Here is a 25373-nt window from a genome sequence, read left to right on the forward strand (position 1 = left end):
TCTTGTGTAGCTATGGTTACGTACTGGGAACCACTTTGACAATTATGTATATTTGGAAGGGGTTGGCTAAGAAGTATTATGTGCCAGTTATGGGGATAATGTAGCTTTGCTTCAGGCTTCTGATTTTGCATTAATGTGCCCACTCCTTGATTAAGAATGTGATATCCATTGCAAGATGTGAGGCATATCGACATAGCAGTAATGTGATCGGCCCTCAGGCAGTAATACGCTGTACATTATAGTACATTAAACTATGGTAAATGACATATCTGTTTAAAGAACAACTACTCATAAAGGCTACAGCAAACATGAACTTATTTATCATTTCTTTGTGAAAAAATGAGATCTTATTTGTTGAGTTTGTTTCGAATTCAACCAGATAATATCGCAATGAACAATATCTATTTATATTACCCTTTATACACATTGTCAAACAAAGCTATTTTTGTAACTGGCATTTCATTATATTAGTTTACAAAGTTGAATGGATTTTTATATTTTAAAATGCAATTTGAATGTTTTGGGGAAAATAAAGCCAATATGGTATTAAATATTTTTTCAATGCGGCGAAAGCTTCAAAACTTATTCGTGGCATAACCGTTTCCGAAAACTGGTTTATTCGAAAATCAGCTAAAAATAGAATTATATTCACGTGGTATGTGGATTTTAGAACGTACAAAGTCCAAATCAACAGGGGAAACGTTTGGTCAGCTTTTCACCTGGCATATAGTAGGTTGAACAATTAGAGAAGTATAATTTTTCAGCTGTTGTAAGCTAATGCTTTTAAGGCACAAAATACAAATTCGTTTATTAGAATTTTTCAGGAGTACCTGTCCTATAGAACCAGGCATAAAGGGACTCCTGTTTAGATTAATACGTAGTGGGTCCGACAAAGGAATCCTACTTTAATTAGTTATAGCCATTTCAAGAACATCAAACGCTGGTCGGAGACGCGTCATTATTATTTCATGTGGACTGAACAATACGTTTTTGCTAAAGAATAAGCACATGAGCTTTGTTGTATTTGATGGACCCTTGGTTCAAATGTTCTACCTTTCATTTAAAGGGGTTTTGAGAAGATAAAACAAAAGCAATCCGTTTAACAGTAAATGGGCGTAATCGCATGCTCCTGAGGTAACCACATTAAATTATGTTATTAATCTTAAGTTACCTGAGTAAATTTTCTACCCATTTTAACATTTTGTTCTATTGTTTTATTTTTTTTTTTATTTTTCAACTTTTGGGACTAAAAATTTTCTTTATTTATACAATACCGTAAGCACAGTTAAATAAACACTGTGCCAGGTACACACATGGTAATTGGTATTCTTATTTGTATCAACATGTAGACGACCTGCATAGATGTGCGTTTACTCTCAGAATCAACTCCTTTCTAGATTTAATGTTTACTCGCTAAACTTAGAATAGTAGCCTGTTTTACAAATTTGTATTAATGTATTTTAACGGTTTCACTTGTGTTAAATCTGGAAGATATATTAATGTATCGCTTGTGAAGTAACCGAATAGATTGACCTATATTATTATGTTTACCTCTTTGTTTGCGTTGACAGAAGTCGTGTCGACTAATTTGTGATGAGTACTTTTGCTTCCCGCCATTACATTTGGTTACATTTTCTGGTTTTAATTTGGATGAAATACTTGTACCTTAGTCTTTTGAGTTTTCTGTTAAACCTTTGTAGAATAGATGGTTGTTTGTTGCAGTATGTTGATACGTGCTTACTACTTTTCCCCCCAACTCTCCATAATTTTTGTAAAACTCGTTTTCTTCATGCAGCAGTATCTGTTTCGGTTCTCCTTTTTTTTGTTGAAGGTCTCCCTCTACAAAAACGTCAGGCTTCATTTTTTAAACTTCCTTTTGATTTTGAAACGCCTACAGATTATGCAGCATATCGACCAGCTTAAAATTATCAAATAGAGACTGTGGGTCGGTGGTTCTTCCCGGGGTTTTCCCGGGTTCTTCCTCCACCATTAATACTGGCCGCCGTGAATAGCCTATATATGTACTGAAAAATGGCGTTAAACCCTACAACAACAACAACAGCAAATAGAGACTAGCAAAATACTGTAATTCCTAAGATGAATTCATGTAACTTACTAATATATACATGTCTAGTTGTATATTTATATACGCGCAGTTTACCCTATGCATATACTTACACGTCCAGTTCTTATTGGACATGCGCATTCGTCCTTTCCATCCATTTTACTGCTCATACATGTGTAAAGTGTAGATAAACAGCTAAGCCTTATTTTAGTTCTTTATAGTGTATTTTAGTTATGCCTAGTTTAGCGTGTACCTGTGATTTATCCCTATTTTTGTGTATAAGATCGGATTCATGATCATTTAAACATTTCTTAATGCTGATATTTTAGCCCTTTAAAAGCAGATATCGACATCAAGAGTGCACGTGACGTCTGATATTGTATGTAGAGTTATCAACAAGCTAGTATGAACACAGTCTAAAGCATGAACATTGATTTTAATGATTTTACAATATTTCTTCAAGCCTTTATGACTATTAGCTTGTTTCAGATTTATATCCGATGTTGGGATTCCTTTACATGAATCTAAAACAACTACTTCGCATACCGAATTGCCATGTGCTGCTTTAAATCGAGCTTCGTTATCTATAAATTACATGTATGATTTCTTTTAATTGTAATATATATATATATATATATATATATATATATATATATATATATATATATATATATATATATCTTATACAATTTACGAGATCTAAAAGTTATAGTGTCTTGCTATCTTTTTTGTTAGATGTTGTATACGAGCTGGTGATACACAAAAATATAAGAGGTAAAGTAATTTTGTAAATTGTCAAATAATACCCGGATGTCGAACTTGTATAATGATATTTAAACCTTGAATGTTAATATTATGGTTCGCGTTTTATCTAGTAAATGCGTATTTAGAGTATGTATATAACAATGGAGAACCAGACTTACCTATGCGAGATTGAGACTGTTGGTAAGCTTATACCTGAATTTTTTTTATAAGAAAAACCCTTCAGTTTGATCACTGTATAAGTCCTGATCTAAAATCTTGATTGAATGAATCCGACAAATACTTTTTATTGTTTATTTGCATGATTATGTAAAGCCAACATATCATGCAGCCTATTGACAAGGCTATGTGTGATCTACTATTTAGAACATAAAATTATCAAATAGAGACTGGAAAAATACTGTCATTCCTAAGATAAATTCATGTAACTTACTAATATATACATGTCTACTTGTATATTTATATACGTGCAGTTTACCCTATGTATATACTTTCACGTCCAGTTCTTATTGGACATGCGCATTCGTCCTTTCCATCCATTTTACTACTCGTACATATATACATGTTTCCTTACGCTTACATACATACATACATACATACATACATACATACATACATACATACATACATCTTTCTACAAACATTACATTTACTATGCGTTGGATCAATCAGAAAGACCGAACTTGTATTATTCGTTACAAAACATGTTAGAACTAAGAAACAAATAATAATAATAATAATAATAGAAGCAGATATTTATATATCTATGTGTCTGTCTGTCTCGGCCCGGCTGTTTGCTTAACGGAATCATCGCGTTCAGATAAAAGCAATGTTCTAATTATCTTTGGAATGTGCAGTAGTATCAATAGGACAAACCTGACACACTATTAGGGACATCTTGTTTCCAATATGCCATGAGCACGTGCGTTATTAACTTGACACCGTTTAGATAACATAAATACTTATGTACAGGTTATCTCAGATCATCCCAATCATGTTTGTTTAAGCCAGCATGTTCGGTATCATAGGTGCATTTCAGGGACGCTTTTTTTATAGCTTATCCTATGAACTCAGGATAAGCCCATGAGTGACGCAACCTTTTCAAAATGAACCCGGGATATGCAGACAGGTGACATACCCAATTCAAATACACATTAGGAAGTATTTTCATCTGATTTGATGTTTTGGTTTTTGGTATTTAACATTCACATGTTTTAGCTGTCACTTCTAATCCACAACCCATGCCCCTTCAAGGAAATGTCCAGAACATTTTGGTAGATAATTTGAATAATTTTAACTGCCAAATTAAAGTGTGTGTGTGTGTGTATGTGTGTGTGAGAGAGAGAGAGAGAGAGAGATAGAGAGAGAGTTGTATGTGGCATCCACCCTGAAAGTACTTAATAATAAAACCAAGATGTTAGCATGAGCTTGAATTAGATCGTTCAGCTTAGGTTTTTCGTTCTTTACGCGCAGTGACATGCCCTTCTTTGTAAACTATGCGGAATCCGTAGTTCTAGTAAGATTAAGATGGTCATTTCTTCTCAAGAATAAAATTAAACCTAGATTTGAAATATATTATTGATGTGATTTGTTGTTTTTGCCACAATAAAATGTAAATTTACAAACGATATTTCTGTTCTAGAAATAAAGAGGAAAACGAGAATGAGACAAAAAATAAAAATCGGGTAAATAACAAACCTCTCTCTCTCTCTCGCATTATCGGCGTTAGAATCTCTGATGATTTGGTCAATACACTTTCATATATCTCTCTCTCTCTCTCTCTCTCTCTCTCTCTCTCTCTCTCAAATAGTAAACGCTGTAAATTAACTTCTTAGAATAGTGTCTATTTATAATAAATTTTGACCATTGACCAGTTGCAATTTACGTTTAAATTTGTTAGACTAATTGTTATACTTTTTCGTTTAAATATCTGTATTTTGTAAACATGGAGTCGAAAACGGTACATGGCAAAATGAATGCGTACATGTAGTCACTTTAACGAACGGATAGTGGGGGTGGGTGAGTGGATATTCGTCAATCAAGACATTTTTCACAACGAGACAAAACAAAACAAGCCATGACGAAGCAAGACAAGACCCCAACTGTCTGCTTGCGTCACTTACGGATGATATTTGTAATATAGATATCTTTATCTATTTGCTGTTATCGACCAATGGTCCCGATATGTATATTTATTGCTGACATAATATGTCATTTGAACACTGTACATTTTCCAGGAAAGGCAAGCTGTCACTGTGTAATAAACCGGGCATAAATTCCTGACTGCATCAGCTTAATTCATTGAAGGAGACAGAAGAGGAGTGAATACTTGCTGAATAAGATGGTATTCATGGTAACAGAGGATCTCGATACCTTAATGATTCTTTGACTGGTTAGTATAGATTTTTTTATAAATACCCTTTGAACAATTTTACTTCCTTATGACACGTCTTCGCCGCAATCATTTGTCATCATTTTCTTCTTCTTTTGGTTCGACCAATGTGGTCAATACTAGAAAGAGTGCCAGTAGTTTTCCGTGGGTCGGTTGTTCCTCCTGTTGTCTTCCGGGTTTATTCCTCACCATACAATATACCCGCCACCATGTATATCATATCTCTATAACGTGTTGGAAAAAAAGCGCTCAACGGTACAAAGAAATTTCTTCTACTTTTTCATTATAAGCACCATTTTAAACACCACAATAATAATAATAATAATAATAATAATGATTATCATCATCTTTGGACAAGGTAAAGGTTTTCACTTCTTTTTACCATTTCCCAAAACATGTGTCAAAATATTTAAATAATGAATGAGCTCCCGGATACATACATACATACATACATACATCCATCCATCCATCCATCCATCCATACATACATCCATACATACATACATACATACATACATACATACATACATACATACATACATCCATCCATACATACATACATACATACATACATACATCCATACATACATACATACATACATACATACATACATACAGTTCATCAGCCAAGATTAGGGTCATAATTTACATTCAGTACAAATTAACTAAGGGTATACATGCCTTGTATCGATTTATGATCAATCATAACATGTACTCTGATGTACAATTATGGTGACATTTAACTGATCTTAGAAAGCAGATACATGCTTCTAGAAAGAGAAAATGAAAGTAACTTGCAAGTTTGTCATATAAGTATATCCCAGTTGTAATACTTATATCATTATAGTAAGTTGCTAATCAACGTTACTAAATTAGACATGATTAGTCTCCAATCTTAACACCAACAGATGAGTAAATAATTGCCTTATATACACATAAAAGTGTGCAGTTTTTGTTTAAGATCAGGAAGAATAGTTTTGAGTCAAGTGATACTCATTTTCGATTTCGTTCCTCACATAACAACTACAAACTTCATCACCCTCATAACAATGGAGGGGGAGGGGTCTATAGAGATCAGGTCTAATATGTTACAATTTTACCGAGAGCATCGTGTTAGAATTGACTACAGTGTAAACCAGTCCCAGACTGAGAGTTATAAAAGATATATCTAATGTTGTCGTCGAAATGATGTGGACGGTATTTTGAAAAGGTTTAATTTGTTTGTTCCTTTTCAATGATATTTTGTAAAAGTGCAAAAAATATGAGACGTTTATGTCAAAATCAACGTATTATATATAGTCATCCTCGTATCACTTGACATTCAGTGACCGATTGGTCTAATGCGCTCCCGTTACGGATCATTGCCATCTCACCTGCCTGCGTGGGATCGAGTCTCGGGTTCGGCCAATGTGGGTATGCGAGAAAGCTTGTCAATAGCTTCTCGTGGGTTGGCTTTTCCTTTTGGGGGTTTTCCGGGTTCTTCCTCCAACATTTATACAGGCCGCCATGTATCGATTATCTTCTGTTGAAAAATGGCGTTAAACCAAAAAAACAACAACTTGTCATTCAATATGAATAAAATCGAGATCGTCTTAAACGGTGTATTTGAGGACCTTTGATGAAAAGATCAAGTAATACCTTTGACAGGTCTGACTTACTGCTCCCTAGACGACGTTAGCGAACAGTGCCACTGCCCGTACAGACTGTTGGTCACATACTGGTTTCCATATATCACTGAAGTTATGTTAGCGTCAAACAGAAAACAAATGTTTTACACACAAAATATGAACATTTCTAGATCTGTTGACCCAAATATTAAAGCTTTTAAATTTCATGTTACTTTTGCGAAACCACTGTCAATGAGGTAAAAACAATTAGGAGACGTTTCTGTAGTGGCAGTGGAGTTTTGTGAGAAGAGAGTGAGCGTCACCTAGGGATCAGTTTGACATCCTAAGACGAAACTCGTGATTTAGTGTCCTTTAATACTAATAACATACATCGCTTGTTGGCAGTACAAAAGAAGTTGGGGAAATGTCGAAGGTTACCTTTTAGATCTCTGCCAAGAGGGAAATTAATTTCAAACTGATTCACGTCATATCCTGTTGACATTAAAAAACTATTCGGAAGAAAACTCTGCAAAAATCAATAGGAAGATGTCTAGTAAATTTCTGCCCTTATAATAAATATCTGCGAATAGAAACCAAGTTTACAAACTACTGAACATTAGCCACTGTCGATCATGAAACTAAACTTCAAGTCTAGCTGAAAGTTCGAAAATTTTACATTTTCAAAATGGTATTAGAATGAAGCACAAATCGCAAAATTGTAAGAACTGTGTTAACTCTAGCACCTATGTTAATTTCTTTGATTACAATTATGCACATTTGCTCTACATGTCATTTTTATTGTAAATGGTTTTCAGAGCTTGAGCTTTGGTTCTTTGAGCCCCCTCCCCCCCAAAAAAAACAAAACAACAAACATATAGAATACAAGTTCATAAGAAATTCGCGTGACATTAGATGTTTGAAAGGAATATCGGTTGTTGGGTATCCGTCTATTACACTCGAGGCATTGCATTTTCGGCTATATTTCATAAATATTACAATTAACGATTACAAATGATATGAGAAACAGAAAAACAACCCTTTCCCGCAAGTCATTGCAAGAACAGTCCAATATTTAAGCGAAAAGTTAAATACATCAATCAAAATTTAAAAACAAAATTAAAACGTTTCTTAGCAAGGGCCAGGATGAAACGTCCAATATGTGTTGGCTAAGATAGTACAAACTAAGTCAAGGCTTTATTATAGCTCAGTTTTTATTTGGTCTCCCTCCTGAAACATCCGAGGTATAGTATGAATAGAGAGAGATATCCGAATGTCAGTATATAATCACATTTGTTTTGAATGTGCAACACATATACGATGTGATAGCAGTGTGTTTACATAAAATGAAGAATGTATTGTGTGCTAGTGGGTGTGTTTTCCTGGTCAACGATACATTCCGCATTGATCATTCTAAACAAGAAAAAGCTTGTATATTTAATCAATAAGTATCATTGAGTGATATGCGAAGGACGGTATATTTGTTTTATGTAAGAACATACCAATAAATCGTGCAAAGAGATTAAAATAACTCGTTTAATTGAAGCCCTTCCTATCTCTATATAAAAATACGCTTAATTTATATGGTGTCGTAATATCGTGTAGGTGCGTTAGTTTCTTACAATAACTTTAAGAATTCTGGCCATATTCACGTTTTCTTTGCCCGATCTGAAGCATAGCTATTACTTGAAGAGGATATACTTATTGGGTACATGATCTGTTGGATGTATGGTACTGGCATTTGCATTTGCATATCTATCATTTGTAAATGCGACACTGCTACCATTTCTTCCTGCAAGTCTTTCCAGCGAAGAAAATGTTCTCTTATAAGATAGTTTATTTTTGGGATGCACAGTACTCATCTCATTTTCTATCATCATCAAATTCATCACTAAATGTCTCTAATTCACTCAGATCATTTCAATCAGTAAATACGTGCAAATATTCATTCGAAGGGATATATATATATATATATATATATATATATATATATATATATATATATATATATATATATATATATAATTCATTCTTGTGTTTCTTACCGAACATGTCGAAATTATAATACAACTAAACTGTCACATGATATGCAAGAAAAGAAACATCATGGTCACAGGAGAGCGAAAATTAAAATGCACGAGCATGTAATTGTGACACATTTAAAAAGTTCTGTACAAAGCTTGAGATTATCTTTGTGAGCTCTAATCACACAATCAGAAACAGCATTTTTATATATATTTTACCCGAAAATGACGTACTAGTATATTGATTGCTGAAAATCACTTCTGTGGACTCTTTCATCCATTATTGGGACATTTTATTTTATTCTTTAGACACCGTATCAGTCATTTGGGTCCTGAATAATGTAACAGTAAAATTTCGTTTATTCCGAATTATCGAATTTTATTGATGTTTGATACTTAAATTAAATTATATGATATTGTGGTACATTCATGAGTTGCAGGACCAATGAACATTCTACTTGCAAATGATACGTTAATTAGAAAGTACAACCAAACATTTTAAGTTTTCTTGGCAACAAATTCAGTATCATGTATACATCATTTCGTATCCCGTTTAATTAACATATGCCAATTAAACCAACATTTATGGTGACGCCAATATTCAATTCAGGAAGTGTCTTGTTCCCTTCTACAGCCTCTTCCGTGTGCGTTTCACTTATGTTCGGCTAGTACTGCTTGCTTTGAGTTTGATATTGCCTATGTAGTGCTTTGCGTTTGAGATTTTCTTTTTACTGCTCTATGGTTACTGGATTTTCCTTTGTGCCCTTATCTACAAGGGCGCCCAAATATAGAGGTGGGGATGAGAACTTGTCCCTTCCCCTGCCCCGATTTTACCTATAAACATGTTTTGGCCTACATCAGTAAAACTTAACAGCTGACCACTACATGTTTGAGAACCACCCCACCCCGAAAATAATGATGCGAGCGCCCTTTCTTATCTACATGTAAAAAACTTATAACTTAGTAACCTCAACGAGTAAAGAGTCCGTTTCCATTTTGCAAGTAATACAAATCTGTGCATGCAAGTCTACAGAGCTGAGGCAAAGGAAGTAAACAGCGTTACTAGGACACACCACAACAGTCTACACGAAGTGGTCTAGAAAATATTCGAACCCGGAACAGACTGATTGATAGTGAGTCCTACATTATAACTATTGAACCACCGCGGTTCATGTGAGTCACAAAGTAATAAAGTAACAATATATGGCTCCATAAATTCATTATAGATATTAAAAGCAAATCGATGTGGCAATGGATAAGGAAAGGAGCTTTTAATGCAACTATATATACCGCTACGTATTACTTTCAGAAAAGTTCTTATATATATATATATATATATATATATATATATATATATATATATATATATATATATATATATATATATATATATACAATTTCGTTCATTTTACTTCATCAAATACATTTCAAAATTGAACTATCGCCATTAAATCTCTGGCACTAAACAATTCCATATCATGCACATATTTTGCGTTTTGTATTTATTATCGTTCCTTCAGGTTTCACTCCATTGTCATGTACATTTACATCCACTTTCATCCACCATAACCAAAGGAGACGTTGTCGTCGTGGACTGACAGAAGAATAAAAATACCCTTAACTATACACAGATTTGTTAAGTTTCTTCTGTTTGTGATAGTGATTGCATTGGACGTTGTAATACACCGTAAAATGCTTTTACTATCATCAACAGCAGTATCACTGGTTCACCATTAGATACTTACGAACAGTTCTCTCACAGTACTCTGGATACAAGGTAAATTTAAAACTACTAGCACTGCTACTATTTGTACTATTGCTACTTCCACTACTATTATTACCACCACCACCGCTATCACTAATATTAATACTTCTACAGCTCATACTACTTCTAACTGTATTAAAACCATCACTACAACTAAACCTTCTCCTCCAACTACTAATACTACCAACACTCACCCTCATCCTTCCACTACTAGAACTACTACTACCAACACTCACCCTCATCCTTCCACTACTAGAACTACTACTACCAACACTCACCCTCATCCTTCCACTACTAGAACTACTACTACCAACACTCACCCTCATCCTTCCACTACTAGAACTACTACTACCAACACTCACCCTCATCCTTCCACTACTAGAACTACTACTACCAACACTCACCCTCATCCTTCCACTACTAGAACTACTACTACCAACACTCACCCTCATCCTTCCACTACTAGAACTACTACTACCAACACTCACCCTCATCCTTCCACTACTAGAACTACTACTACCAACACTCACCCTCATTCTTCCACTACTAGAACTACTACTACCAACACTCACCCTCATCCTTCCACTACTAGAACTACTACTACCAACACTCACCCTCATCCTTCCACTACTAGAACTACTACTACCAACACTCACCCTCATCCTTCCACTACTAGAACTACTACTACCAACACTCACCCTCATTCTTCCACTACTAGAACTACTACTACCAACACTCACCCTCATCCTTCCACTACTAGAACTACTACTACCAACACTCACCCTCATCCTTCCACTACTAGAACTACTACTACCAACACTCACCCTCATCCTTCCACTACTAGAACTACTACTGCCAACACTCACCCTCATCCTTCCACTACTAGAACTACTACTACCAACACTCACCCTCATCCTTCCACTACTAGAACTACTACTACCAACACTCACCCTCATTATTCCACTAATAGTACTACTACCACCAATACTCACCCTCATTATTCCACTACTACTAATACTACTACCAAAGCTCACCCTAATGGTTCCACTACTAGTATTACTACTGCCAATGCTGCTGCTGCTATTTGTCATAATAACATTTACAACTTCTAAACCATATTCTTATTTTGGAATTTCCGGTGTCTGATAATGTAATTTTAATTTACTCCTCAATTTGTGAATTATGATATTTAAGTCCGTGATAGAAATATACATCTGTACAAAAATACATGCATGTATCAACCATCTATCCATCCATCCATCCATCCATTCATTCATCCATCCATCCATCCATCCATCCATTCATTCATTCATTCATTCATTCATTCATTCATTCATTCATTCATTCATTCATTCATTCATTCATCAATTCATTCATTCATTCATTCATTCATCCAATCATCTGTCCATCCATCCATGCAGATAAGTAGTTAGATGAAATACCGTAAGGCATCCTTCTGCAGATGTTGGCAATTTTAACGACAATAAATTTAATCGGAAAATATCCTGAGAGATGTGGTACATCACTGTGAGACCAATATCAGATTGTGTCTACACTGTGGTTATTAATTTAGACGCTTCAAGAAAATGGATCTTTCTAAAATACAAAGACTAAAACTCAAGTGACCCATGTCTCATGACCACCATGTATGCATCTGAGTAAAGCTTATCGATCTGGATATGTTGAATATTAGGAACATAACAAGACAAGAAAGTTTTAAATTTAGTACCTTTTACAAATGTATTCCTTCCCAAAACCTATCATTAAACTAAGACATTACAGGAGTATTGTTTGCAGCTCCTGGCGGTGGGAAACGGCGGTCTTGCCATAAACATCCACCCGTATTGTCCTGTTTGGCTTGATTAAGTTTGCGAAATTTCTGCGACGGACTCATGACCTAAAGGGTGAGATTTCAAAACATTTCATTACGTCAGCTTTGATAGGCTACTATGGTTGACCTTGTAAAACACAGAAACACCAAGACTAGTGGCATAGTCGAAGGCCCGTATCATTCAACACAACAACATGCCGGTTTTTATATCGAGGCTAGCTTTCTATAACTTGTTAACATAAAAATGATCGTCACCTTACATAGGTAGCCACGGGTCGAGCAAGCTAACTATGATTGTCTTTCATCTTTTCCACATGTCTTCTTGTTTCTGGCAGCTTAACGTTGGATTATGGAAGGTTGTGGACCATAAAAGAACAATTTATGGAGCAGAATATGCACACATACATAGACACATACACACATAACCGCTCCGATGGCCCAGTGGTTTTAATGTCTATTTCGGAGAGGAGAGGTCGCGGGTCCGAAACCCGGCCTAGTCATGTCAAAGACTTATACATGTGGTATAAACAGCTGCCTCGCTAGGCGCTCAGCATCAAGAGGTTAGTGTTTGAACTAGACGGCCTGATTTCAGAATAATGTGACTTTTTGAGAATTGAAGCTACATGTCTGCGGCATGATGCCATAGTGCTAGACATCATTGTCAACTGCCACACTGCAGACATAGTAGCTATATGACAAAAATTGTTAAAGCTCAAAATCAGTAGATAAGACTTATTTACGCTGCCCGTTTTAAACATAGTTATTCCTCTAAATGAAAAGATACGCAATAAAATAGTGCAATTTCAGATCCACTGGTTGAAAGCATTCCAAACCTGTTTCAGTATAGCACAGATGCCAAGAAATCGTTTTTATGTTTCGGGTGAATTCGTACAAAATTAACATTTGTTATTGCTTGATAACTCTAATAATTTCTCTAAAAGAGAGTGTTCCATGAATTATATTTCGTATAACCATTTGTCATTTGATTTTTTATAATTTAATTACTGAAGTTGAACGAGATTAATGCTGTAAATAAAAACTTCCAGTTAAGAGAAACAACACCTATTTGAAGTCTGTCTGTATTAGTAGGCATGGCATTTTATGCGTTTTCCTGTAAAGCATTGCTTCCTATACTTCCTTTATATATATATATATATATATATATATATATATATATATATATATATATATATATATATATATATATATATATATATATATATATACAATAGCATTCGGAGCTAAAGAAACCAAGCCAAGTGTCCAACAGATCTTATGGCCAGAGCATGACAGTACAAAGATGATAAATTAAAAAGATAATACATGTCCAGGGGACGACGACAGATGAAGCGAGAAGACAAAGACCAGAGACCCAATATTACTGTTAAATAGATTTTTTTTATAGTTTACAGATTTGAAAAGAAGTCATCATGTACTTTCGATTTTTGGCATTCTTTGACCAATATAATATGATTTATTTGGGAAAGGAATTTGAGAATAGAAAAAAAATTGATTATTATTGTTTGTAGCAAAAGCAAATCAAATTTAAAAAAGCACTGACAACATTGTCTCTCTCTCCTAAACTGAAAAAGGCGAAGCATTAGGTCAAGGTGTAACTTATTTACATTGGCGTATTATTCATTTTCGAAAATAAGTCATATCAATATATTTATTTGTTAACATATTAATTAATTTCTATATTTCCTGATACGTTTGAGAATATTCAAGGAAATATTTTCCATCTTGTATGAGAACATTGTAAATACAAAATTCAGTAGCTCTCATACTGAAAGTAGCTGTTTCGATTTATTTGTAAAATTACTTTATACATATTTTCCGATTGAAGCAAGAAGTCCAAGGGTTTGACTGTGAATCGTGTGCTGTAACTATAAACTTTTGCTATGACTCAGCCATCTCTGGCACCCTTGCTTTTGTCCTACCATACGTCTAGATTTCTTTCCCTTATTCTTCATGGAAGGTTTTTGTATATTTAAAAAAAAATGAAATATGGTTCAATAACCATTTACCCTACTTCTGTTTTCATCGAACTAGCACGTCGATTACAATTCTCTTCGAACCTTGGGAGTTTTTTTTATAGCGCAAGGCAGCACCAGCTCTCCATATATTCAGCAACTGAATCTGATTAAAATGGATGATTGATCAATGACTTTATTCGGAGTTCTATACTGCTGTCTATCTCAACGTCTTGTGGTCCTTGTTTATTTATACCCGTATCTAGACGTATTCACTGGGATCGTCCTATCTCACGCCATGTAAAACGAGGGTTGTAATTTCTTTGATGCTCTTCTATGAGTGTAACGTTTCCTCAAGATTTTTTTAACGGATTCTCATTATCTGGGGTCTGGATTCATTGCTTACTATCATTCTAAAGTTTTGTCACCCTCTCAACTCTGATATTCAGACTCTCTTCAATATCAGAAATTCTAAGTTTCGCTGCCTTAGTCTCATTCTTAAGAATCTGAACTTCAGAACTCAAACTTTGTACACTACTTTTAATATCGTTAAGTAAATATTTATATAAATAACCTAATATCTTTCTTCAGCTTTCTTATCAAGGTCATCGAACAGTTTCTGTAGTAACAACTTACCAATAGACATTTCCGTGTCAGTTTCAGGTGCACATTCAGTCCCAATATTAAATACACCCCTGACATTAACCGGTGACACTTCTGCATTAGCAGTTCTGCCTGATTTGTATTTTACTGTCATTGTCTGTGATTGTTTTCTCAATAGGACTACCATTCACAGAAGAGGGTATGGGAGTACTCCTCCAATTACGTTTGGACGCCATTTTCTCTCGAAGGTAAAGACGTTTTTTTAGTTCAAAAGACAAATAAGAGGGTGGGTTAAGTTAAAATGGATATATTACAAAAGTTGTTTCACACACACACACACACACACACACACACACACACACATTTATACACTTCGCTGCGAAACACTACATAGTTCCCGGTCTACAGCTGGCTTTCCAAGACATGAATGAGCTACATTTTAGTACAATAAGGCTAGTCTCTTACGAGATACCAGGCGAGCCAATAACAACTACCTCACGCCATGGCAAAACTGGAAGTCCATGACTAAATAAGTGCTTGATCGATAAACTAACAAAAATTACCTATCATAGCTCCACAATGATCGACCTAATACGTGCGAGTGACACTCTAAATTGTTATGAAAAGGATTCTTACATCATTTTTGTAGCGATCATAGCCCCGTTTATTGTTAAATAAATATGAATAGTCCGTAACGTAGCTTTACACGAAAAGTATTGGACTATCCAGCAGCTAATTGATGTTGTACGAAGACTTGTTGTATAAAGCTGTTTGGGAGTTTTATACTGACTACCATGTATAAGCCTATCATTTGCAGAAACTTAACGTTGATTTATGATCAGCCACTACATGTACTCGGGTGTACATTTATGGTAACATTTAACAAAACTTTGAATGCTGGTAAAAATGTTCAGTGAAAGTAGCTAAAGGTTTTGCCAGTTCAATAAATGCATCCCATTTTGTATTTTAAATATTGATATCACCATACTATGTTGCTAATCAACTTTGCTATATTAAACATCATTAGACTTTAATCTTAACACGGGTACCTGCATTAGTTTCTGTCAATCATTAAAGAATTCAGACAACAGAATTTTCAACGACCAGTCAGGATTTTTTGTGTCCGATCAGTAGTATAACTATTATTTGATAAGGCTCATTAGCTGTTGGATGTATGGTATTGGCGTTCGCATTTGCATATCAATCACTTGTAAATGCGATCCTAATACCAGTTCTTCCTACAAGTATTTTCAGCGAAGAAAATGTTTTTATACAAGTCATATTATTTGGGCTCAAAAGGATACGCGGTAATTCTCATGCAGCTGAAACGTCGCACACTATGTACGAAAATTAAATCGATGATATTGCAATATAGTAATAAGTTGTAAGGTCAAGCAACATTCTACCTGGATCGAGAATAAAAACCCACCCCAACGGAAAAAAATGCTTGAGTGACAAATTCAGTACCTTGTATTGAAAACGTCGCATCCCGTTTTATTTAAAACAAATAGAGGTCAAACCAACAGCTAGTGCGACGCCAATGTTCAATTCAAAATCTGTCTAGCTTCTTTGTTCAGCCTCTTGCATTTGTGCAGATGTTCCTGTGTCAGTAGCGGCAAATTAGTACAGCTTGCTATTGGTTTGAGATCGTTATTGTTCTGCTTTGGATTTGAGATTTTCTTTCTGCTGCTACGGGTAGTGGATTTTCCGTCTCTTCTTTTATCTACATGAAATACCCTAATTTAATTTATATCTTAGTGTACTCAACGAATGAAAGAAACCGTTCCATTTGAAAGGTGAAAACAAATCTGCACATCCAAGAGCATTTAGAAACGAGGCATAATAAGTAAAGTGCATTACCGAGAAACACAGTGCAACAGTCAACTCGAGATGGTCTAAGCAAGATTAGAACCCGGAACTTACTGAGGGTTATCAGTGAGTCCTGCACCCTAACCTTTGAACCACAGCGGCTATCCATGTAGGCCACAAAGTATTAATATATAGCTAAATAAATTGATTATAGCCGATAAAAGTAATAAAATGGGTGTGGCAGAGAACAGCAAACAAAGCTTATAATGCAACCACACACACACACACACACACACACACACTTATTCTGAATGACATGCATCACGATAGGGCGAGAAAGTTGGTCAAACCTCAATAGAAAAATTAACTGCGCTCATATGGTTCGTATTTGATTGGATTTTCACAAAAAGGTATATGTCATTTGCAAGGCAGCATAGTGGACTGGAAAATGTGGGTCACGTTTTTGCCTCCATTGTCATTTTCATTTCCATCCTCCTTCATCCACCATAAACAAAAGGATACATATTCATCGTGGACTGACAGAAGAATACAATATCTTTAATTATCCAAAGAATTGTTTTGGTACCTCTGTTTGTGATAGTGATTGCATTGGACGTTTTAAAACACCGTAAATGCATTTACTATCGATCAACAGCAGTATCACTGGTTCGCCATAAGATACTTACGAACAGTTCTCACACAGTACTCAGGATATGAGGTACATTTAAAACAAACTTGCTCTACTACAACTATTGTCATTACAATTATTTACAATTATCATTATTATTATTATTATCTGCATCATTATCATTATTATTATTATTATTATTATTGCTCCTTCCACTACAGCTGCTACTACGACTAAAATCATCATTGCTAACGACACTTGTCCTCTTCCTACAACTACTAATAATAAAATACAAATACTATTACTATTGCTGCTACAAACACTCAACTCCTTGCTTCAACTACTAGTGCAACTACTACCAACATTCACCCTCATGCTTCCATTATTTCAACCTAAAGGGCTTTAACGAGTTGATACAATACTACTACTACTACTACTGATGCTGCTGATATATGCCAAAGTAATATTTACGTCGGACAAACCGTATTCTTATTTCGAAAATTCTTGTATCTGAACATGAACTTTTAATTCAACCGTTCTCCTTTATTTCGAATGGACTCTCCTGGTCTGTGAATATTCTAAATATTGTAGCATAAGGAACCATACTGTGTTTAATATTAGCAAGCATATTTGATGGATTGGTTGCTATACAGCTCTTGCAGAAAGTTAAAGAAAGAAATGACGCCAATACGTAAGTTCAAATATTAAAAAAAATTCTTTGAAAAGAAAACAAATTGTAAGACACTTGCACTATTGAGCATTAAATACCAAGAAACAATACATTTCCAATCACATGTCATAAGATATACAAAGTTCCGAATACATTTCAATAATCTTTAATGTTCTGTTGTACCAATAGTCTTTACTGAATTGATGTACCACAGCCATACAATCATGTGTAACTTTGAATAAGACCTCAGTGATTCCAAAAAAGTGCTTCGAATCCTCTAAATTTATACCTGAACACAACTGAAAGAGGTTCCACAGACTGATCTTACAACAGTAATGAAGACATTATTTACCAAACTTTGTTAATACACAGACTGTCACCTGACCTACACCACAACCGAATGCCATGGAATTCACTAGATGTGTGTCATTTGTACTGGAAAATTCCATCAAATTGTCAACAAGTTCACTTACAAAATAATCTAAGCTGGTAAATAAGGATAGGCCATGAAACTAAACATGACCAAAGTTAGGTAGGCAAATATACATTAAATATATAACAGATGGATAGACATACATATATGTTGTTGTTGTGGTGTTGGTGGTGGGGTTTAACGTCATTCTTCAGCACACGATAAGCTATGCATGGCGGCCAGTATTAATGGTGGAATAAGGACCACCGACCCACGAGAAGCTACTGGCAAGCTTTCCACACATACCCACATTGGCCTAGATTCGAACACACGCAGAGGTGACATGGCAGTAATCCGTAAGGGAGAGCGCTTTAGATCACTCGGCCACTCGGGGCCCCTATATACATACATACATACATACATACATACATACATACATGCATGCATGCATATATGCGTACATACACACATATGTTCCATCCATCCCTTGTTATGTATATTTAATTTGTATTATTGGCTTTTTGAATGATTATATTCTATATATAAATTTGTACTTGACCTTTTCCATAATCATATATTTAACCAACAGGAGCATATGATTTGCAAAATTTTCTATATGAATGTGGATTAGATATTCAGATTATTATATTTCTTCGGATGTTTTAGTTTTTTTTTAATCTGAGTCTAGAACACAGTTTTTTTCAATTAGAAATTCCTAAACTTGTTGAATATTTTAGAAGGGAGGCAGACATACATACGGGCTCTATTATTGTGCCTTAGCATGTTATATATTGTTGCAGAGAAATTATCCAGAGATATTATTGATTGATGCCTTAACATCTTAAAACAGAATCAGTTTTATTGTTGTGTTCAGTTTCTTTTATTTGGCTGTGTGTAAAGTTTTATTGTTGTGTTCAGTTTCTTTTATATGGCTGTGTGTAAAGTTTTATTGTTGTGTTCAGTTTCTTTTATTTGTGTGTGTAAAGTTTTATTGTTGTGTTCAGTTTCTTTTATTTGGCTGTGTGTAACGTAGCTTTAACAGTTTTTCAGTCATATGGATATGATATCTGCAATGTTGCAGTATGTCTAGCATTGGGGCATCATGCCGCAGACACGTAGCATGATGCCCCACCCAGTCACATTATCCTGACACCAGCCGACCAGTCCTAACACTAACTTCTTAATGCTGAGCGCCTAGCGAGACAGCTGTTAGTACCAGTTTTGTAGGTCTTTGGTATAACTCGGCAAGGGTTCGAACATGCGACATCCCGCATCCGAGGTGGACGATCTAACCACTAGGCCACCGGAGCGGTCCTCTATTGTTTGGGTGGATGTATTTATTCAAATTAATATTCACTAGAATGACAAAGTTATCAGTAATATTTGTGAACTGGAACAATAATTTGGAATTATAGTGAATTCAAATAAGAAGATTATTCATTATATTACTGTGTTATATCAAAAGCAGATCATCAAGCTCCCTGCCATTCAAGACTACCAGCATATCAACACATTCAGTATTGTAACTTATTGGAATACCACTAGAATTCAATTGGAACTTCGTATAGATGGGCTTGTGATAGAAATTTTTGGACTGTTTGGGATTTAATTCAATACCGTAAGTTCGTTTCAAATTTTCACTTGTTAATATAGGGAAATAGATTATTTGTTGAATTTTACAAAACATGTTGGTTTTCGCTAGTTTCTATTACTTTGTTTAAGATCAGAGAGTCGTAACAGAAAATTGTGTGCTCGTCCCAGGATATGAATTTCTCGAAAGTGTTTAAGAAAACTTTGCTTCTGAAATTTGAATTCACTTTGTGTTTGGAATGTTCTGCTCCAGGTATTTTGATTTCACATATTTGAGAAATCAATAGAAATTCATTTATAGTGGAAAACATTATTTTAAATCCTATCCATAAAGGGTTAGAATCCCTGAAAGGGGTGAATTACTATATCTTGCCAGACAATAATATGATCTTACTATTGTGAAGGCTTCAATAACAATGCAATAAACAAAAACTTTTTAGTCAAATATTTGGTGGAATATTATTTGTGGACAAGAGTGCTTTGGGTTAGATTAGTAATTCTCTTTGTGGTTCCGAAATGAAAGTAATAGAATTTAAATTAAAATGCAAGATAAAATTAGAGTTAAGAAGGCTTCGGCACTGGATGGAGAAAACGAAAGAGAAGAGAGGTTAATTCAAATGCAAATACATATGAAAAGAAGAAAAGGAAGTATAGAAGCAGAGAGAAATATAATAGACCGAAATGCAAATGCAGAGAGAAAAATTATTTGGGGGAGGGGGGATTCAGATGCAGAAAAAAACAAAAATAAAAAGGGAACTTCTAATAATATTTAAAAAAGAACCGGCTAGTGGAAAGCACACTACCTCCCCCCCCCCCCCTTTTATATGCAAATTAAGATTTTGACGTTACTAGAAATATTACGTTAGTACCTTCAGTAAACGAAAACAAAGTAGATAAATACTTTCCTCATTTTGAAAAATACTGAAAATCTGAAATGTGAAGGGGAGTTTTGGACTCCGTTATTACAAAGAGTATTTGTTGGCAAAGGTCATGAAGTCTACACCTCGCTGTCAGAACAACAACTTACTGATTATGAACTGGTTAAGGCATGTATCTCAGAGGGTTATGAGTTGTTACCAGAGATATTTAGACACAGATTTAACAACTTTAAAACAAAGAAACTGGACAGACCAATGTCGAATTCGCACGAGAAAAAGAACAATTATTTGACAGGTGGTGAAGTTTGGTTAAGGCTGCGATGACCTCATATAACTCATATTAATTGAAGCGTTAAAGAATTGCGTCCACGTAGATGTTATGGTCTATTGTTATGAGCAAGAGGACGAAACGTTAGATAATGACAGTACGTTTTCCACTCGGCAGCTGTTTGGTAACAATAATCATTCCGGTTTCATACAATCACTTCCAAATCTCAATCTGGCACAACGTTTAGGAATCAAGCCTCCAATAAAACTGATCAGAAAGCACAATCATTTTTTACATGCACATAGTAGATAAGAAAGGGTACAGCACATTTGATTGCTACATGTTGAAAAAAGCAACATTATCAAGACAGTGCTATTCTAAGAGTTCTTATTTCGAAAAGGTTAAGGTCACATACACATTTGTTGGGACAAACACCCTAGCCTGACTTTATTGTGAAGAATTATGGACCATTCATGACGAAATGTTCTATATTACTTATTAGTGATGCTGCCAATTTTGTTCCTAATACAATATCCCTATCTCTATTATAATATATAAATAAACACAGGACCTTCTCAGAGCCTCACGAACATTGCCATTATCTTTAGGTCTTCTTTCTTTCTAATACGATAAGTTGTCCTCAGACGTAGTTTCAAGACACGTGACAGTCGGAACTGACATCTTTGCCCATCAGGGTATTCATTCATTGCTAGGCAATGACCTAGCTGGAGATAAGGTTGTGGTTACTCCATCTGTAATTGAAAAGCCTTGTTTGGACCTGATCGTCGAACCTAACGAAAAAGAAATTTGTTATTATACCCACATGTGCAGTTCATAAAGCTATGGCGAAGAAAGCCATTGAGACTTATGTTGATCAGCAAATTACTCCCTTAGCTGACACATTCATTGGTCAGGCCTACCATGATGACATCTTTGCTCCTGGTATGGACCAGTCAAAAGGTATTGATCGGTTATTATCGTTTTATTACTCCGGTTATTGTCCTTTTATTACTCATTGTCTTTATTCTAATCAAGGTGACAAACGACAATCACTTGTCGTCAAACAAGAACAATATCCTGAGATCTCCTATTTATTTCGGAAGGCTTTCAGTGAAACCTAAGCCGATGAAGTACCTATTTGTTATTTTATTAACAATGGGTCATTATGAGGTCATTGGAGACCAACTTTGGTACACGTTGGTGACCAGTTGTCAGTGAGCCATCAAATTTTGTCCCTGAGTCGTATAAGCATGAACTTTTTAGTCTTGTCCACTTCTAAGCGCTGTGGATCTTGTTACGCTTGTCGAAAGATAGGAAACCTAGCTATATGATACCTATGGCTCGTCTGAAACCTATTCCTCCTGCATGTTAGTGCTCAAGGGGTATGTTGATTGAGATTGAGATATCCCTGTTAATTATGCAGTCAATTTAGTTGTACCTATCCCACACAGTGAGAATTTAAGCGATGGAATGCAGTCGGACCGTAGTGACTTTGGTGTAAATAATCTTCGGAATAAAGATATATTGAATAATTTGGACCACAAACTTTCTCATCTACGGCTACAAGAAAAGAGTTAATAAAAAAACAGGCATTACTTGAATTGGAGCAATTGTTTCCAAATGTTCCAACAAGAACACATAACAAATATATCATGACACTGGAATTGCAGATTCCGTACCTGTGAGAGAGCATCGTGCATGATGAATCTCATAAGGAATGTTTAAAAAAAGTAATATTCAGTATCTGCTGGAGAATGATTTCCTAGAAATAAGTAAAAGTGACCGGAGCTCACCATTTATTATTGAGCTGAAACCAGATAATATCTCCGAATGTTCACCGACTATAGAAAATTGAATAGTGTGACTTAAACAGATTCATTTTCATTGCCGAGAATGCATTGACAAAATTTCATTTTTTAAAGGATTCTGGCAAATTCCACTGACGGAGAGGGAAAAGGAAATTTCGGCATTCTTACCTCCAGGTAGACTTTATTAAAATGATGCCGTTTGTTATGGAAGTTTCACCTTATACTTTCCTACGTTTAATAGACATGATTACATCTCATCTAAATAATTGTAAAGCTTAATACGATGACGTCATAATCTACAAAGACACATGGAAATTAATTTTAAATAAAAGTTAGAATTACCGTGCTTGTATTACATTTTAGGACATATCGTGGGACACGGTCGAACTAAGCCTACAAATGTTAAGGTCAAGGCTATCTCGGAAATCCCTGTGTCATCAGTAAAGCAACTTACGTGACTTTTTGGATATGTCTGGATATAATCGGAAATTTGTCTCCAGTTTTTCCTTAACCCGTGACCAATTTGTTAAGATAAACAATATAAGTTCCGTTGGTCTGAAAAATGTCAGGAGGCATTTGGAAAGTTAAAGGCTATACATAAGAGTGTTCAGCTCCAAAATTTCAGTCAGACATTTAAAATGTCTGTTGATGCAAGTGATGTTGGGGTTGTTGGAGTATTGATACGAGAAGACGAAAAATGGTGTAGAACTGTAGATCATCCAGTGTGCCATTTTCTATATATATAAAATAAGCATCAGATAAATTATTCCACAATCGAGAAGGAGTGCTTGGCTTTGATATTGGTTTTGAAGCTCTTTAAAGTATATATTTGTTCAACGCTTTCTTCAGTTATTGTATTCAGTGATCATAACCCCCTTGATTTTATTATCAAGATAAAAACAAAGATCAGAGATTATTAAAGTGCAGTTTGATATTGCAAGAATACACTATTGATAAAGAGGACTATTAAGAGAAAACATAATCTAATTGCAGATATACTTTGGCCTGTCTATATATTGTTTCATGTATATTCTTTTCATTCACAAGACTTCATCTTATGCATGTTAATCATATTTACATTTGACTATTAGTTATATGTAAGCTTTAATGTATGACTGTTTTTTGCTTTATGAGGGTAGTTGTTATCTATATTTAATTTGTATAATTTTTTAGCTTTTATAAATGATTATATCCTATCTACATTTGTATTTTGTACCTCACCTTGTCCAAAATCAATGAACTTGTGCACTTGACCAGGTAGATTTATGTTGTAAACAACAAAATACATAGCTTTTGTCTTTGATTGTGGATTAGATATTCATATCTTTATATTATATTTGTTTGAATCTCGTCACAAGATAGACTATATATGGCGGCCCAGTAAAACTGGTGGAGGAAAAACCCTGGCAAAACCCCGGAAGCTCCGACAACGCTCGAGAAGATACTGGCAAGCTTTATCACGCACCCACTTCAGCCGAGCCAGGAATTTAATTGTATATATATATATATATATATATATATATATATATATATATATATATATATATATATATATATATATATATATATATTCCTGAAACCAATATCAAATATGTAATATTTTTAGACATTTTAACAACTTTGATCTTTTCCTAAGTATAATGACTAAGATTCAAGAGATGAATGGTTCATAACCTTGTTGCGTGTATCGGGGACTATATACTTATATGTATGTGTTTAATGACTAGGACCAGCAAAGATATTAAATTATTACATTTAAAAATTGTATTCCTATGGTTGTGTTGATTGTTAGTTGACATGTTACCAGTATATTCTTTGTAAATAGGTGGTTAATTCCAGCCAATCTCACCCACGTTGCTTTCATTAATTCTTTAATCCAATAACGTTCTATAAATTTCGTACCAACGTGTTGTTTTGGTGTGCTGGAGAAGTGCAGTGTCCAATTCATTCCATGCAACAATGGATTAAGGCAGTGAGGTGTACTATGACTTTTGTTGCTTTTGGTGTTGTTATTATATATATATATATATATATATATATATATATATATATATATATATATATATATATATATATATATATATATATATGAACTCATAAATTGCGTCAATGTCACGTGAAACGACATTTCCCACTGGATGGTACAATTCTGTACAATTTTAGCTTCGCTGATACATCCTTATATCGCAGTATTGAGGAAATTATTATAGATAAAAGAAGATTGCGCATTTAAGAATGATAACATGTATTATATAACCAAATCGGTATACATGATTTTTCAGTCGATATCT

The 25373-nt window shown here is 34.7% G+C and overlaps 1 long non-coding RNA gene across 1 annotated transcript; it reads left to right on the forward strand.

Moving 5' to 3' along the window:
* The first annotated feature begins 4468 nt into the window (after positions 1–4468).
* Positions 4469–25073, forward strand: LOC149793434 (uncharacterized). The gene is made up of 4 exons (XR_016422788.1): positions 4469–4512; positions 5065–5219; positions 15198–15267; positions 23197–25073. It is a non-coding gene; the product is annotated as an uncharacterized LOC149793434 (long non-coding RNA).
* Positions 25074–25373: the final 300 nt, after the last annotated feature.

This window comes from Sinohyriopsis cumingii, chromosome 8 (assembly GCF_028554795.1).
Source record: "Sinohyriopsis cumingii isolate HCF-2022 chromosome 8, ASM2855479v2, whole genome shotgun sequence".
In the NCBI taxonomy this organism is placed as follows: domain Eukaryota; kingdom Metazoa; phylum Mollusca; class Bivalvia; order Unionida; family Unionidae; genus Sinohyriopsis; species Sinohyriopsis cumingii.